Source organism: Macaca thibetana, chromosome 12, assembly GCF_024542745.1.
Source record: "Macaca thibetana thibetana isolate TM-01 chromosome 12, ASM2454274v1, whole genome shotgun sequence".
In the NCBI taxonomy this organism is placed as follows: Eukaryota; Metazoa; Chordata; class Mammalia; order Primates; family Cercopithecidae; genus Macaca; species Macaca thibetana.
In genome coordinates, this window is record NC_065589.1 from 73,876,212 (window position 1) to 73,889,400 (window position 13,189).

The 13,189-nt window shown below is 39.8% G+C and overlaps 1 protein-coding gene across 1 annotated transcript in view; it reads left to right on the forward strand.

Moving 5' to 3' along the window:
* The first annotated feature begins 4,613 nt into the window (after nucleotides 1-4,613).
* The window catches only part of ABCB11 (ATP binding cassette subfamily B member 11), a 113,048-nt gene continuing 104,472 nt past the window's right edge, over nucleotides 4,614-13,189 (forward strand). The window contains exon 1 of the mRNA XM_050750444.1: nucleotides 4,614-4,712. The gene's annotated coding sequence lies outside the window, so the exon portion shown is untranslated. The remainder of the gene's footprint in view (nucleotides 4,713-13,189) is intronic.

The window sequence follows — 13,189 nt, forward strand, 5'->3', positions numbered from 1 at the left end:
TACTACACTAATATAGAACATCCCTGCACAACCATGAACTAAATATTTTTTTGGAATATGATTGACTTATTGGGATAGGCTTCTACTTCAGGACTATTGATGCCTTATCCAGCATCATGGACTCCTTGACCTAAAGAATGAGATTGAGAAAGTTTATTTTACAAATCTTAAACATGTTTCTATTTTCAGGGCAGATTCAGCCAGACTCATGACTGTGGGATGTGATTAAGGAGGGCCTAATCTGTGTTTGGGGGATGTTAGGTCTGGGATGCACATCCACATGCCTTCCAGATAGACTGAAATCTCAGAATCAAAACTAAGATATTCTAATCTTACAGCATAATCCCTGGGAGTCAGATCAACCAGTCGGTGGCATTCATGCTGGAGGAGAACCTGCATTGCCTCCACTTCTAAAACGCTTTTCCACCAGCAGCATACTTGCCCGGAATCTATGGCACAGGGAAGTTCAGGCAGTCCTCATCACCCTGTGCAGGTGGTATTCTCGCTCCCATTTTACAGATGAAGAAACTGAGGCTAGTGGAAATTAAGTAACTTGTCCAAAGTTAGATAGCTAATAAGTGAACACAAACCTTTGTGATTTCAAAGACCATCTCTTAAGATTGGTTAACTTTTAACTAATCCTCCTAGACACACAGCCTGACCTTATCTTCCAGTCTGTCTTGCAGTTAGGTATGGCTATGTGGCACTGTCCTCTCCAATGGAATCTGAGTAGAAGTAACGGATGCCACTTCCAGGATTGGCCCATAGGAACTGTCCATACAAAATGCTCCATATTTTCTCTTCCCTGTGTGATGGATAGATGTCCATGTCCAAGGAGACCTTAAAAGCCACATGTTGAGGATGGTAGAGCTTCTGTCAGCCTGGGTCTCTGAATGACTGCATGGAGCAGAGCACCTTTGCTCAACACCAATTTCCCCTTATTCAAGGCCTACTGGACTTCACATGAGGAGAAATAATTAGCAAGTATCACTACCTTAACCAAATCACCCAACAAGCAAGTGGCAAAACCAGGATCTAAAACCAGTTCTTTGTGACTTCATAAGCCTGTGCTCTTTTCACTATACCATTCTGCCTCCCTCTGCAGTCAACTAAACTACAGAAGTTGTGTTCTTCCACACAGCTTGCTTTAAAAACACATAAACTACCTAAGAAAGCTCTAATCTAGACATTTTTCTCTCTGCTAGTCTCTATGCCACAAAAAAAAAAAAATAGCCAATTATATTGTTAACTGACTCATGCTGACTTTACACAATTTATATTGATTTTCAGGGTGGTAATAACCAGCTTCTGTGATTGGTGTGCAAGACTTCCTGCCTAACCAATCCTTCTTGTGGCTCAGCTTTGTAAACACTGGCCCTGACTGGCCGTGAACAGAAGTTCTTATCTTAGACTGCATGCGACTCATCCTACTGGCATTGAAAGCCCTTCTTTGTCTTTCTTCACCTACTTAATCAAATTTACAAGCCACTGTTTGCCTCTTCTCTCAGCAGCCATCTTGGTCCTTTCAATGTTGCCTGTGTGCACTCATGCTGTATTTATGACCTGGTGCCTCTCATACTTTGAGATATAACTCAAGTCCTTCTTTCTTTGAGAATCCATATTGATGGGTCACTTTTTAAATACTTAAGGTCTGCATCAAACCTTATAACAGTTGCTGTTGTTCTTTTTTATTCTTACTTGTTTTATATGCTAAGCTTTATTATCCTTTTAAGGTTTAAACTTTCTCAAGGACACTAACTGTAATGTGTACAACTTGGTAGCCAGCATAACATTTGACATAGTGTCTTACAAAAAGAAGATCCTCAATCATTAGTTTTTGAATGATTCAAGGAGTAAAGTGATGGCAACTTCTTTTATCTCTTCCATAGTGCAATCCTCAATATATTTTTTAAACAGCTATTGGCTGAATTCTACCATTGTGGTTTAGAGCTTTCTCTGAGACATTTTTGCTATGGTTTTGAAGCAGGTTCCAAATTGGTCCATAGTGACCTCCAAGGCTCTACAGGAGTGGTTCTCAAGCTTCAGCTCATCGGGCCCCACTCCCAGAGTTTCTGATTCAGTAGGTCTCAGGAAAGGACCAAGAACGTACATTCCTACTGGGTAATGAGGAGGCTGCTGCTGGGCCAGTCGTCACGCTTTCAGAGCCACTGCCCTGTGAGCTCATGGCACTTCCTGATTCCCACCACTCTGACATAATCCCCAACTGACTTCAGTCTTGCTTACTCCACTCCAGGTTCAGCTTCCTTACACACACCAGGCATGCTCCTGCATAGAGCTTTGCCCATGCGGTTTCCCCAGATACCCACGTACTTGTTCCTTTACTGCCCTCAGGTCATTCCTCATATGTCACCATCTCAGTGGGCCTCCATAACACCCAGTTAAAAATGGCAACATCCTTCTCCCCTCACACTCTTACTGACACATATACATATACACACACACACTCTCTCTCTCTCTCTCACACACACACACACACACACACTCCCTATCATATCCCTTTCCTGCAATGCTTTTCTCCATACCATTTACACTATCTGATGTATTGTGTGTGTTACTTCTTTGTCTCCTGTCTATACTGCCCCCTCCCCGCCCCCAGAATATAAGATTCCTAAGGCAGGGATTCTCGTCTGTTTCATTCATTCCTGAATCCCAGAACTGAGAACCGTGTTTGGCACATAAACATTCAAAAAGAGCTGGTATTTTAATTGGATGACTGTAGGGACCACAACCCTACCTATTTTCAGACCATGAAGCATAAAGAAGACAAGCCTACAGCTGAAGTGAATTAAGCACGATCAGCTCAGTACTCACACTGCCCAGATGTGTCTAGGGGCCAGCATGAGGGTGCAGAGGAAGACACCCTAAACTCTCCAGGGCCCTGGACAGATGGCCACTCTGTCTTCACTTTTCTCATCTAGAAGATGAGGTTGTTGGATGATATAGCAATATATACAATGTTGTTTCTAGCTCTAAAACTCTCTGCTTTTGTCTTCCCTTGGATCTTCATGCCACCAGAAGGAAAGTCTTAGGACCCTCGGACCTGTGAGCAGATCAGCTCTGGTCCTGAGTTGACAGTTTTCTCTTGTTGGCATTTTTACCAACTGTTGGTAAAAATGTTGTCAATAACTTCAGCACAGCAAAGGTAGCAAAACTGTATCGTGAATCTTTTCCCAATCAAAGCTACAGCCACATAGCTGTCTTGCCTTTTTGGGTTTGTGTGAAGCAAAATTCTTTTTCCTGGGTCCTAATTGGTGCCAAATCCTATATTACTACATTTGCGTCACCTCAGAAGGCAACCCATCCAGTTTGGATAGAGGAAACATCTAGAAATCTTGCTTCTCTTTGCTGACCTTGATATATTGAGATTTGAACATATAAATATAATAACATATAAAATTATATGTCATAATTTTGGGTTTTGTGGGCTAAGTCATAAACCATGCAGGTTTATGGGCTAAGTCATAAACCGTCTTATACATAAATTCCAGTAGAGAAAAAAATGGTGGATGCTGAATTTTAATGAAAAATTTATGACAGAGAAATCTAAAATTGAGAAAATTTGATCTTACAGTTTAATTTCTGCTAATTGAGAAGCACTGGTCCATCAGTTGCATTTCAGAGCACAGAGTGGAAGAAGGTTAGCACAGACTGGCTTGTGGCTTCACATCTACTAGTTATTACACCTTGGGTGGATTATTTAACCTCTCTGTGCAACTATAAAATAGAAATGACATGATAGCACCCAACTCCTAGGGCTACCCAAGTGAGGTGATACAAATAACATTTTTGAAGTGGGCCAGGCACCCAACCAAGAGTCTTGACCAATGTTGCCTATTATTATTCATTGCTGAAGGCTGGAGTGAGATACATTTAGGAAAGAGTAGGTTCAGGCAAAGGAGAAAAAATAAGAACATTGTAGGAAAAATGGAAAGATTCACAAGAAGGGAGAGGAAGAGGCAGCACAAATATATTGGAGGAGCTCCATGTGCTTATTTGACTTGAGATTCTGTTCATTTGAACCTTTAAAAAAATCGTTCATCTTTGCTTATACAGAGCTTCGTCTGGTGTGCCAAGCGTGAGGTTAATGACCGTTCATGCCAGGGTGCAAGAGTTGTCTATGCACTCAGACTTTTGTGCAAGGCTGTTTCAGATGTTCTTTTAGGGTATTTGTCTCCACAAAACTCTATGGCTGGGCCAGGAGCATCTGGAGCCTGCAACCAGGGATTTTTCCAAGAATAATCTTTTATATTGAGGGGGAAAGTTTAAAGGTATTTTTTTTGTCTTGTTATGTTTTTAAGTAAGTTTTCACAACTACAGGCCTGTAAAAAATAAGGATTGGGATAGCCCGAATTCCAGGCTTCTTGCTGGGCCCACTCTGCTCAATTTGCCTCTCCTTCAAAGGTGAATCAGCACTTTCCAAGGCCTGTTGACACGCTCAGAGGGTTTCCCAAGCACACTCTGTGTTTGGGGTTATTGCTCTGAGTATGTTTCTCATATGTCACTGAACTGTGCTTAGGCTGCCCTCAGGGACATTGACCCTTAGGCAAATAGATAATGTTCTCGAAAAGGCTTGAATTCTGTTCAGTGCTTTAGAATGATGAAAACTGAGGTTGGAAAAGGTTGTGAAACCTTTTGACTCTCCACAGTGGAGTCCATTATTTCCTCTGGCTTCCTCCAATTCACGTTCACAGGTAAGTAACTTATACTTGTCTCTGCAAATTCATTCCCTCTTCCCTTTAACTCTCACTTTGTGGGGTGTAGTGTTTCTGATTTATTAAAGATTGGTCTCTTGTCCTGTGTAAATAACGCTACAATACTTGGATAGAAACTTTCAGGATGCATTAATTATTTCATAACATTGTACACAATACAGAGGACTCTTGGTTGCTGTCTTCTTTATAGTAATGCTAGTTCATGCATCAATCTCTTGAGAGAGAGAGAGAGTGTGTGTGTGTGTGAGAGAGAGTGTGTGTGTGGTGTACATGGGTGTGTGGTACAAATGACCAAATAGATTGAATAATCTGCTCAAAGTAAAAATACCAGTGGGCTTCTTTTTTAACTTGGCGTTATGAAAGCACAATTCTGTTTGCTCTAATAATCACAAATTCAATGATCACAAATTCTACCCTTGAAAGCTGGTTTGATACAGAACGACACCGACTTTATCTTTTCTCCAACACCGTACTCATTTCTTCATTCTCCCGGTTTTCAAAAATATAAACACTAAAAAAAAATTAGCTGTGGATGCATGTTTAGAGGGGAGAAAGTTGGTTTCTAGGACTTAATTTCAGTTTTTAGGTTACCCAAGCCAGTGGGAATCACATATCGCTAATGACTTGAGCACAGAGATCAAATATTATTTACACTTCACACTCAGAATAAAAGACAGTATTTGTCAACATTTTTGAGGGGGAATAGCTTTTTAGAGATATTAGAGACAAATTATAGTGGTTATAACCTAAAACTTTAATATTCTGATCTAGTAGTGGTTATTATTAAATATTTGAAGTGATAACTTATTTACGAGCTCTTGTTTAACAGAAGTTCTTTTCTATGGGCAACCACGTCCCCTCACTGCTTACCCCCTCACCTTGGTTCTCCCTGCTGTGCTCTGGAACACTGTGATTGCCTCTGATTGAAGCCTCTGTTTCCCTGTCTAGGAGCTTCTGTTTACACTCCTCCCCACTCTAGATTGCAAGCCCCTTGAATAATTTTCGTTTCCTAGTACCAAGAATAATGGTGACAAATATTAGTGGATGACTCCCAAAAATTGATTAAGAAGCTATTTAGGGGGAAAAATGCCCATTTTGTGGTTTTGAAATGCTACAATTGCCATAAAATGCCCAAGTTTCATTGCAGAAATAAAAAACTCTTCCTCCTTAATTAAGCCTAGAAAAGGTAAACATGTTTCAAAAAATAGCATTTGGGTAAAAATTAAATGGAAAGTGGAACAAATCTCTGCAGAGAAAATGAAAAACCCTAGAACACAGACAGAGCCACCTCTGCCTCTTGGTCTGGTGGGATTTCTATTCTTCTCAAACCAATTTCCTAACCTCTCTGGGTGTGGGCTCCAAGTCCCAAGCCTTATCAGGGGAACTTTTTTAAAATATAAGTTTGATCATAATCTTTTCTTACCTAAAGACTTCATTAGCTTCCCATGGCCTTTTGGATAAGGTCCCAAGTTCTCAGTGGTAAGGATCATGAGGCCCCGAAGGATCAACCAGCCACATCCTCCCGAGTTGCCCATCCGCCTCCCCAAGATTCACTGGGCTCCTTCAGCCTTGGACCCGGCTGCCCTGTCTCTTGCATCTGGGCCTTTGCATGTGTCCTTCCCTGCCTGGACTGCTCTTCCCTCTCCTCTTCCCATGGCAAACTTGCTCTCATATAGCTCTCTAGACAAGGCAGCTTTTCTGCACGAGGACCCAGGAGATGCCTGTATTTCCCCTTTCCTCACTGCCATCCTGCTTGATGCCTAATTTCCCAGATATTGTCTGTCTTCCCTGCCACATTGTAAGTTCCATGAGGGTAGGGCTGGTTGGAGGGCTGGTGCTCCACACAATTTTTAGGGTAGGTAAATCAGGACCTCAGAGATTTCTTCCTGGGCCTCAGGCTGCCCTGAACTGATCTCACAGTACAGGGTTGACATTTTCTGCAAAGAGCTATATAGTGAATATTTTAGGTACGGGAGACAGAAAGGGTCATACAGTCTGTCATTGAAGCACAGAAGCAGCCAAAGACGATAGAAAATGAATGGGTGTGACTGTATTCCCATAAAACTGTATTTACAAAATAGGATGGTAATAGTATCTTTCAGCCCAGAAGAATTCAGCTCTGGAGACACCTTTTCTCAGCCCTGACCCCCCTTTTTTTTTTCAATTCTTCTACAATAACAATAGCCAGTTGCTAGCATTGATCCCAGCCACTGGTGAACGTCAGCCTGTCCATCTGTTGCTCCAGGCTGACATCCCCACCAGTTCACACTAGCAGCCTTGCTGTAGTGGCCAGTAGTGGGCACTGATATTTTATGCTCTCAGGATCTTTGATTTCTTCCTGGCATGGCTTGTAGAACCCTGTATCTCCTCCAATTTTGGCAGCCTCAGGACCTCTGTGGTACTGCTCATTTGGGCCCATTTTTATTTATTTATTTATTTTTTATTGTACCTTAAGTTATAGAGTACATGTGCACAACGTGCAGGTTTGTTACATATATACATTTGCCATGTTGGTGCGCTGCACCCATTAACTCGACATTTACATTAGGTATATCTCCTAATGCTATCCCTTCCCCCCCGCCACCCCACAACAGGCCCCAGTGTGTGATGTTCCCCTTCCTGTGTCCAAGTGTTCTCATTGTTCAGTTTCCACCTATGAGTGAGAACATGTGGTGTTGGGTTTTTTTGTCCTTGCAATAGTTTGCTGAGAATGATGGTTTCCAGCTTCATCCATGTCCCTACAAAGGACATGAACTCATCCTTTTTTACAGCTGCATAGTATTCTATGGTGTATATGTGCCACACTTTCTTAATCTAGTCTGTCATTGATGGACATTTGGGTTGGTTCCAAGTCTTTGCTATTGTGAATAGTGCCGCAATAAACATACGTGTGCATGTGTCTTTATAGCAGCAGCATTTGTAATCCTTTGGGTATATACCCAGTAATGGGATGGCTGGGTCAAATGATATTTCTAGTTCTAGATCCTTGAGGAATCGCCACACTGTCTTCCACAATGGTTGAACTAGTTTACAGTCCCACCAACAGTGTTAAAGTGTTCCTATTTCTCCACATCCTCTCCAGCACCTGCTGTTTCCTGACTTTTTAATGATTGCCATTCTAACTGGTGTGAGATGGTATCTCACTGTGGTTTTGATTTGCATTTCTCTGATGGCCAGTGATGATGAGCATTTTTTCATGTGTCTGTTGGCTGCATAAATGTCTTCTTTTGAGAAGTGTCTGTTCATATTCTTCGCCTACTTTTTGATGCGGTTGTTTTTTTCTTGTAAATTTGTTTGAGTTCTTTGTAGATTCTGGATATTAACCCTTTGTCAGATGAGTAGATTGTAAAAATTTTCTCCCATCCTGTAGGTTGTCGGGCCCATTTTTAAGGTCAAAGTACTAGGTTCTCTCAAATGACCATCTAGCTGATGGTTTCTCTTCCCCATCCACTCCTCTCCAGCAGTGAGGTCTTTCAGAATGCTGTTGTTAGAGTCTAAGGTAGAAAAATCTTTGATATATTTTTACCAGCAATGGTCAGGAGACTGTCCTCTAATGTGTGTATCTGTGTTGATAAGATTACATATTTTATCAAGAGAAAACTTCAACCCTGAATAGTTAAACAGAAGCACATGTAGTGTGCAGGTTATAGACTTAGCAGAGAGGAACACTGGAGTTGGTGTGAACAATTAAGAATTATTGGGGGATTCTATGATTAGGTGGCCAAAGTCTGCCAACTAGTGCTTAGACATCTCGATTTCCTACTTTTTACTCCTAGATTCCCTTAAGTTTATTGGAAGATACATTTTTCTGGAATGCCTTGAAAATTCTCAGTCTGTTTCTGAAGAGATTTTGGGGAGGTTAAAATAATTTAATATATTAAATTGCACAGCAAAAATGAAATAACATTGAATCTTATTTTCAACTATGAGTTTTCTTGTGTTAGTTTAAGTAAAATTTCATTATTGAAAATTTGTTAAGAAACACTAATTAAAGCCTCCTGCAATGTATGAAACTCAAATCAAGTTATTAGGTTAGGTGCTAAAAAAGTGTTGCAGCTAATGGCTGAGAGAGTAGATTTAGATGACATTATATCTGCTTGTAATCAGTGAGGAAAAATAATGTGGCAAAATACTATGGTACTCTTTAAATCATAGAAAGTACCGAATGAGGAGGAGCTACGCTCTCAAGAACCTGCAAAACAAATGTGTTTATCACCAAAAACCAGATTCCCACTGCATTTCCAGAGTTTCCGAGACTGGCAGCCATGTCCTCCGGCATCTGCTGTACGAGTTTCCCACCATCTCATCTAATTAAAAAAAAAAAAAAAAAAAGAATTCGCCAGTGGGAGAAAACATGGTCTAATAATATATGTGAGGTATATATTATTCTACATTCATAATGATACAAGGCAATTTGTCTAATATTCAATTCTGAAAACATTGTCTTTTGTGGCAAATATCACAGGCAAGGCTTTCATTTATTCTTTCTAGTAATTTTGGTTTTTCAGTGTACTTTCCCAAACTCACTGTTATAAAATTCCCAGTGTTTTTGTGGGTACTTGCAAATAATGAAGATTTTCAGCACAATGGCCTTCAAAAGTCTTCACTGCCATTTCTAAGCTGCCCAAAGGTAAAGGGACTAGCTTCCATTTCTGACTGAACAACCAGTGCATGCCTTCAGCCCTACAGAGTACACATCTTTTGAAGTATAGCTCCTTGGCATGTCAGAAAAGAACAGTGGACTACCAAAGTTCAGAGTGATGCGCTGATGCTGAGAAAAATAAACAAACAAAAGAACACCCTGTTCCATTTTGTAGCTGGCCTGGTACTCACACTTAAGTCACGTTATTCTCTTATTAGACATAAACAATCTCACAGAATACCAACCGCAAAGTCACCCTGAGTCAATGCAAGGTCAGTTCGTACTTTGTTCTCAGCAAAGGCAAAATCAAGGTCGCTGTCCAACTCACAAAATACCGAACATCTTGCTAAATGAATGACTGCTATTTCTTTATCTAGTCATAACATAGTCCCAGCTTTTTAACAGCATCCAATCTAGAACAAATACCCACTACGTTAGATCCTTCCCCAAATCACCTGATTAAAGCCCAAGTTCTATAATAGGTTCTTTCAACACCGTTTTACTGAGGTACCCACAGCCCCTGACAGTGTGCTCACCCTCGGTGCAATGAGTAGCAAACACAGCTTGTTTCACTACAGGTGTGTTCTTGGTGCTCACTGACTGAGGGGCATTGACAATGCTGTGGGCATAGAGATCCATGCTTGGATGAATTTTTGCCTTTTAGAATGTTACTTTTTTTTTTTTTTTTTTTTTTTTTTTTTGACGGAGTCTCGCTCTGTCGCCCGGGCTGGAGTGCAGTGGCCGGATCTCAACTCACTGCAAGCTCTGCCTCCGGGGTTTACACCATTCTCTTGCCTCAGCCTCCTGAGTAGCTGGGACTACAGGCGCCCACCACCGCGCCTGGCTAGTTTTTTTTTTTTTTTTGTATTTTTTAGTAGAGACGGGGTTTCACAATGTTAGCCAGGATGGTCTCGATCTCCTGACCTCGTGATCTGCCCGTCTCAGCCTCCCAAAGTGCTGGGATTACAGGCTTGAGCCACCGCGCCCGGCCTAGAATGTTACTTTTAACGGTAAATTAGAAACCACAAAAACGATTTGTAAGGGTATTCAGAAAGAAGCAAAATGTAAGCAATTGAAACCTAATGTATGGAATTGACAAGGGGACACAGAAGGAAAGTAAAGAGAATAGGTTGGTGGATTAGTATTCCTGTGCTTAATGGAGGACAGATTACTACAAATGACCCTGGAAGGGCAGGTGGGGTGGAGGATCAGGTAGGGGGGACTCAGTCTTTAAGCTTGAAGGGCAAAGGGAACTTCAGCGGCTATCTCCCTTCATGCTAGCTGCTGTACAGATACAGTTTCATTTCATCTTCCCACCGGTCCTGCGAGGTGGATTTTACCACCATCACCACCACTTCCTGACATGAAAGGTGGAGAAATAAGGATGTGAAGAGAGATTTAAAAATAAATCCAACTACGTAGAGTGAAGCAACAGGTAGTATCAGGATCTGAGAGACTCCAAATTTCGTGGGCAAGACACTAGACCACTGTCCTCTAAACACTGTGAAGTATTTGCACACCAGTGGAAAGAAACCTTTTTAAATGAAGAGCTAAGCCAGAGGAAAAAATAATTGGAGACTAAATTTTTTTAATATTGTATTTTAAAATTAGGAAATGCAATAGTACATCTGTGGTTAAATGTTGTTTATTAGTTTCTCATTATTAAAGAGTGTCTTTGTTTTTTGAAAAAAAGTTTTTGGTTAAAACTTCAAAAATTGTTAACCAGCAAATGTATACAGTCTCTGAATGTAATACTGCTATAGTGAACAAATTTTGTTCTTGAATAAAAGAATTTTGAATCTGGTTCTTTTAGTATTTTTTAAAGCAGCCTCAGAAACTACTTAATTAAATAACATTTCTCACTCTACTTCTTAATATTCTATTAAGGGATATTCTACAAAATAAGTGATGAGTGCTCCTCAAAACTGCCAAGGTCATCAAAAACAAGGAAAGCGTGAGAAATTGTCATAGCCAAGAGTTGCTTAACAAGATATGACAACTTAATGTAACATGGTAAATTTGGTATCCTAGAGGGAACCCTGGAACAAAAAAGCAATTAGGTGAAAAATAAGGGAATTTGAATAAATTATGCACCTAGCTAAAAATAATGTATCAATATTGGTTCATTAATACTAATGTAAGATATTTACAGTGTACATTGGTACATTAATACTAATGGAAGACATTAATAACTGGGTGTGGGGTACATGGGAATTTTGTATCATCTTCACAATTTTTCTATAAAATCAAAGCTGCTCAAATTTGTTTAATTAAAGGGATTCCCCAGAGTTAGGAAAAAAAATTATTTTCTGTCATGAAGTATTTTATTTTCTACAAAATGATTTTGTTTTATTTAGGAGTGCTATGCTACTTAAGATGGAAAAATACATGATGATGTTACCCTCCCAAGCTTGCTAACATTAACCCTTTTGTGGCATTATCCAGCTTTCCATTTGTTCTTTTTTAAATTTTATTTTATTTTATTTTAAGTTCCAGGGTACATGTGGAGGATGTGCAGGTTTGTTACTTAGGTAAACGTGTGCCACGGTGGTTTGCTGCACCTATCAATCCATCACCTAGGTATTGAGCCCGGCATCTATTAGCTATTCTTCCTAATGCTCTCCCCACTGCCCTCCCCCAATAGGCCCCAGTGTGTGTTGTTCCCCTCCATGTGCTCTCTGTGTCCGTATCATGAAATATTTTAAAGCCACAGGAAAAAAAAAAAAAAAGAGAGAGAGAAAAATTTAATGAACACCAAGTTACCTCATTCCAACTTTATCATATCTTAAACATTATGCCATACTTGCTGAAACTTTTTTTGTTTTAAGAAATTAAAACATGCAGATACCCTGTTTTATCGCAGGGGCCCTCTGAGCCCCTCCCCAGTCTCATTCCACTTCTTTTCCTCAGAGGTAACCACTATCATTAATTCAGTGCTTATTAGTTTCAGGCAAGTCTTTATATTTCTACTGAGTGTCTATATATCTATGAACATTACAAATAGCGATTTGCAGGTAACACATTTTACATAAATGACATCATACAGTATCATTCTGAAACTTTGTCTTGTTTGTTTAAACTTACGTTGCTTGAGCTTTATCCATGCGAATTCACTGATTTTAATGGCTAGATAATATTCCATTGTGTATAGAATAATTAATAATTCTATAAATTATTGAATCCAATCCCTTGTTCATTTATATTTTCTCCAAGCTTTTTGTTTCCAAAGAAATACTGCAATAAACAAGCTTACATATATCTCTGCATGTATTTTCTGAGTTTCAGCCTTGGCTGTATCACTTACTAACTTGTCCTCTTGAGCTTATAACTTAGTCCTTCATACTTTAGTGCCCTTATCTGAAAATTGGGGATAGTCCTAGTACCCATCTCAGGAGGCTGTTGGGAGGTTTTATGGCATAGCATGTATCAAGCATTTAGAACAGTGCCTGGCACGTATTAAATGCCATATTAGTGTTAACTGTTTTTTAAATTATTAAGGAAAATACCAGAGAAGGATATTCTGGGACCTGGGGTATTAACATTTTTAGCCTTGCTAGATATTTCCAAATTGCTATCCAAAGTCATTCAGTCAATTTCTATTCTCATTAGCTGTGCATGAAAGGACTCCGTCCTCCACATCTTCACAACACTTGGTACTACTGGATATTTAATCTTTGCCAATATTTCAATGAACAGTTTAAGTATTCACTGCTGATCGTTAACCCAAATTTATTCATTAGGGTTGCAAAATAATGATTTTTTAAATTTTATGGATTTTCAAAACTCGGGAATGGATAATGATTTTTTACTGAAT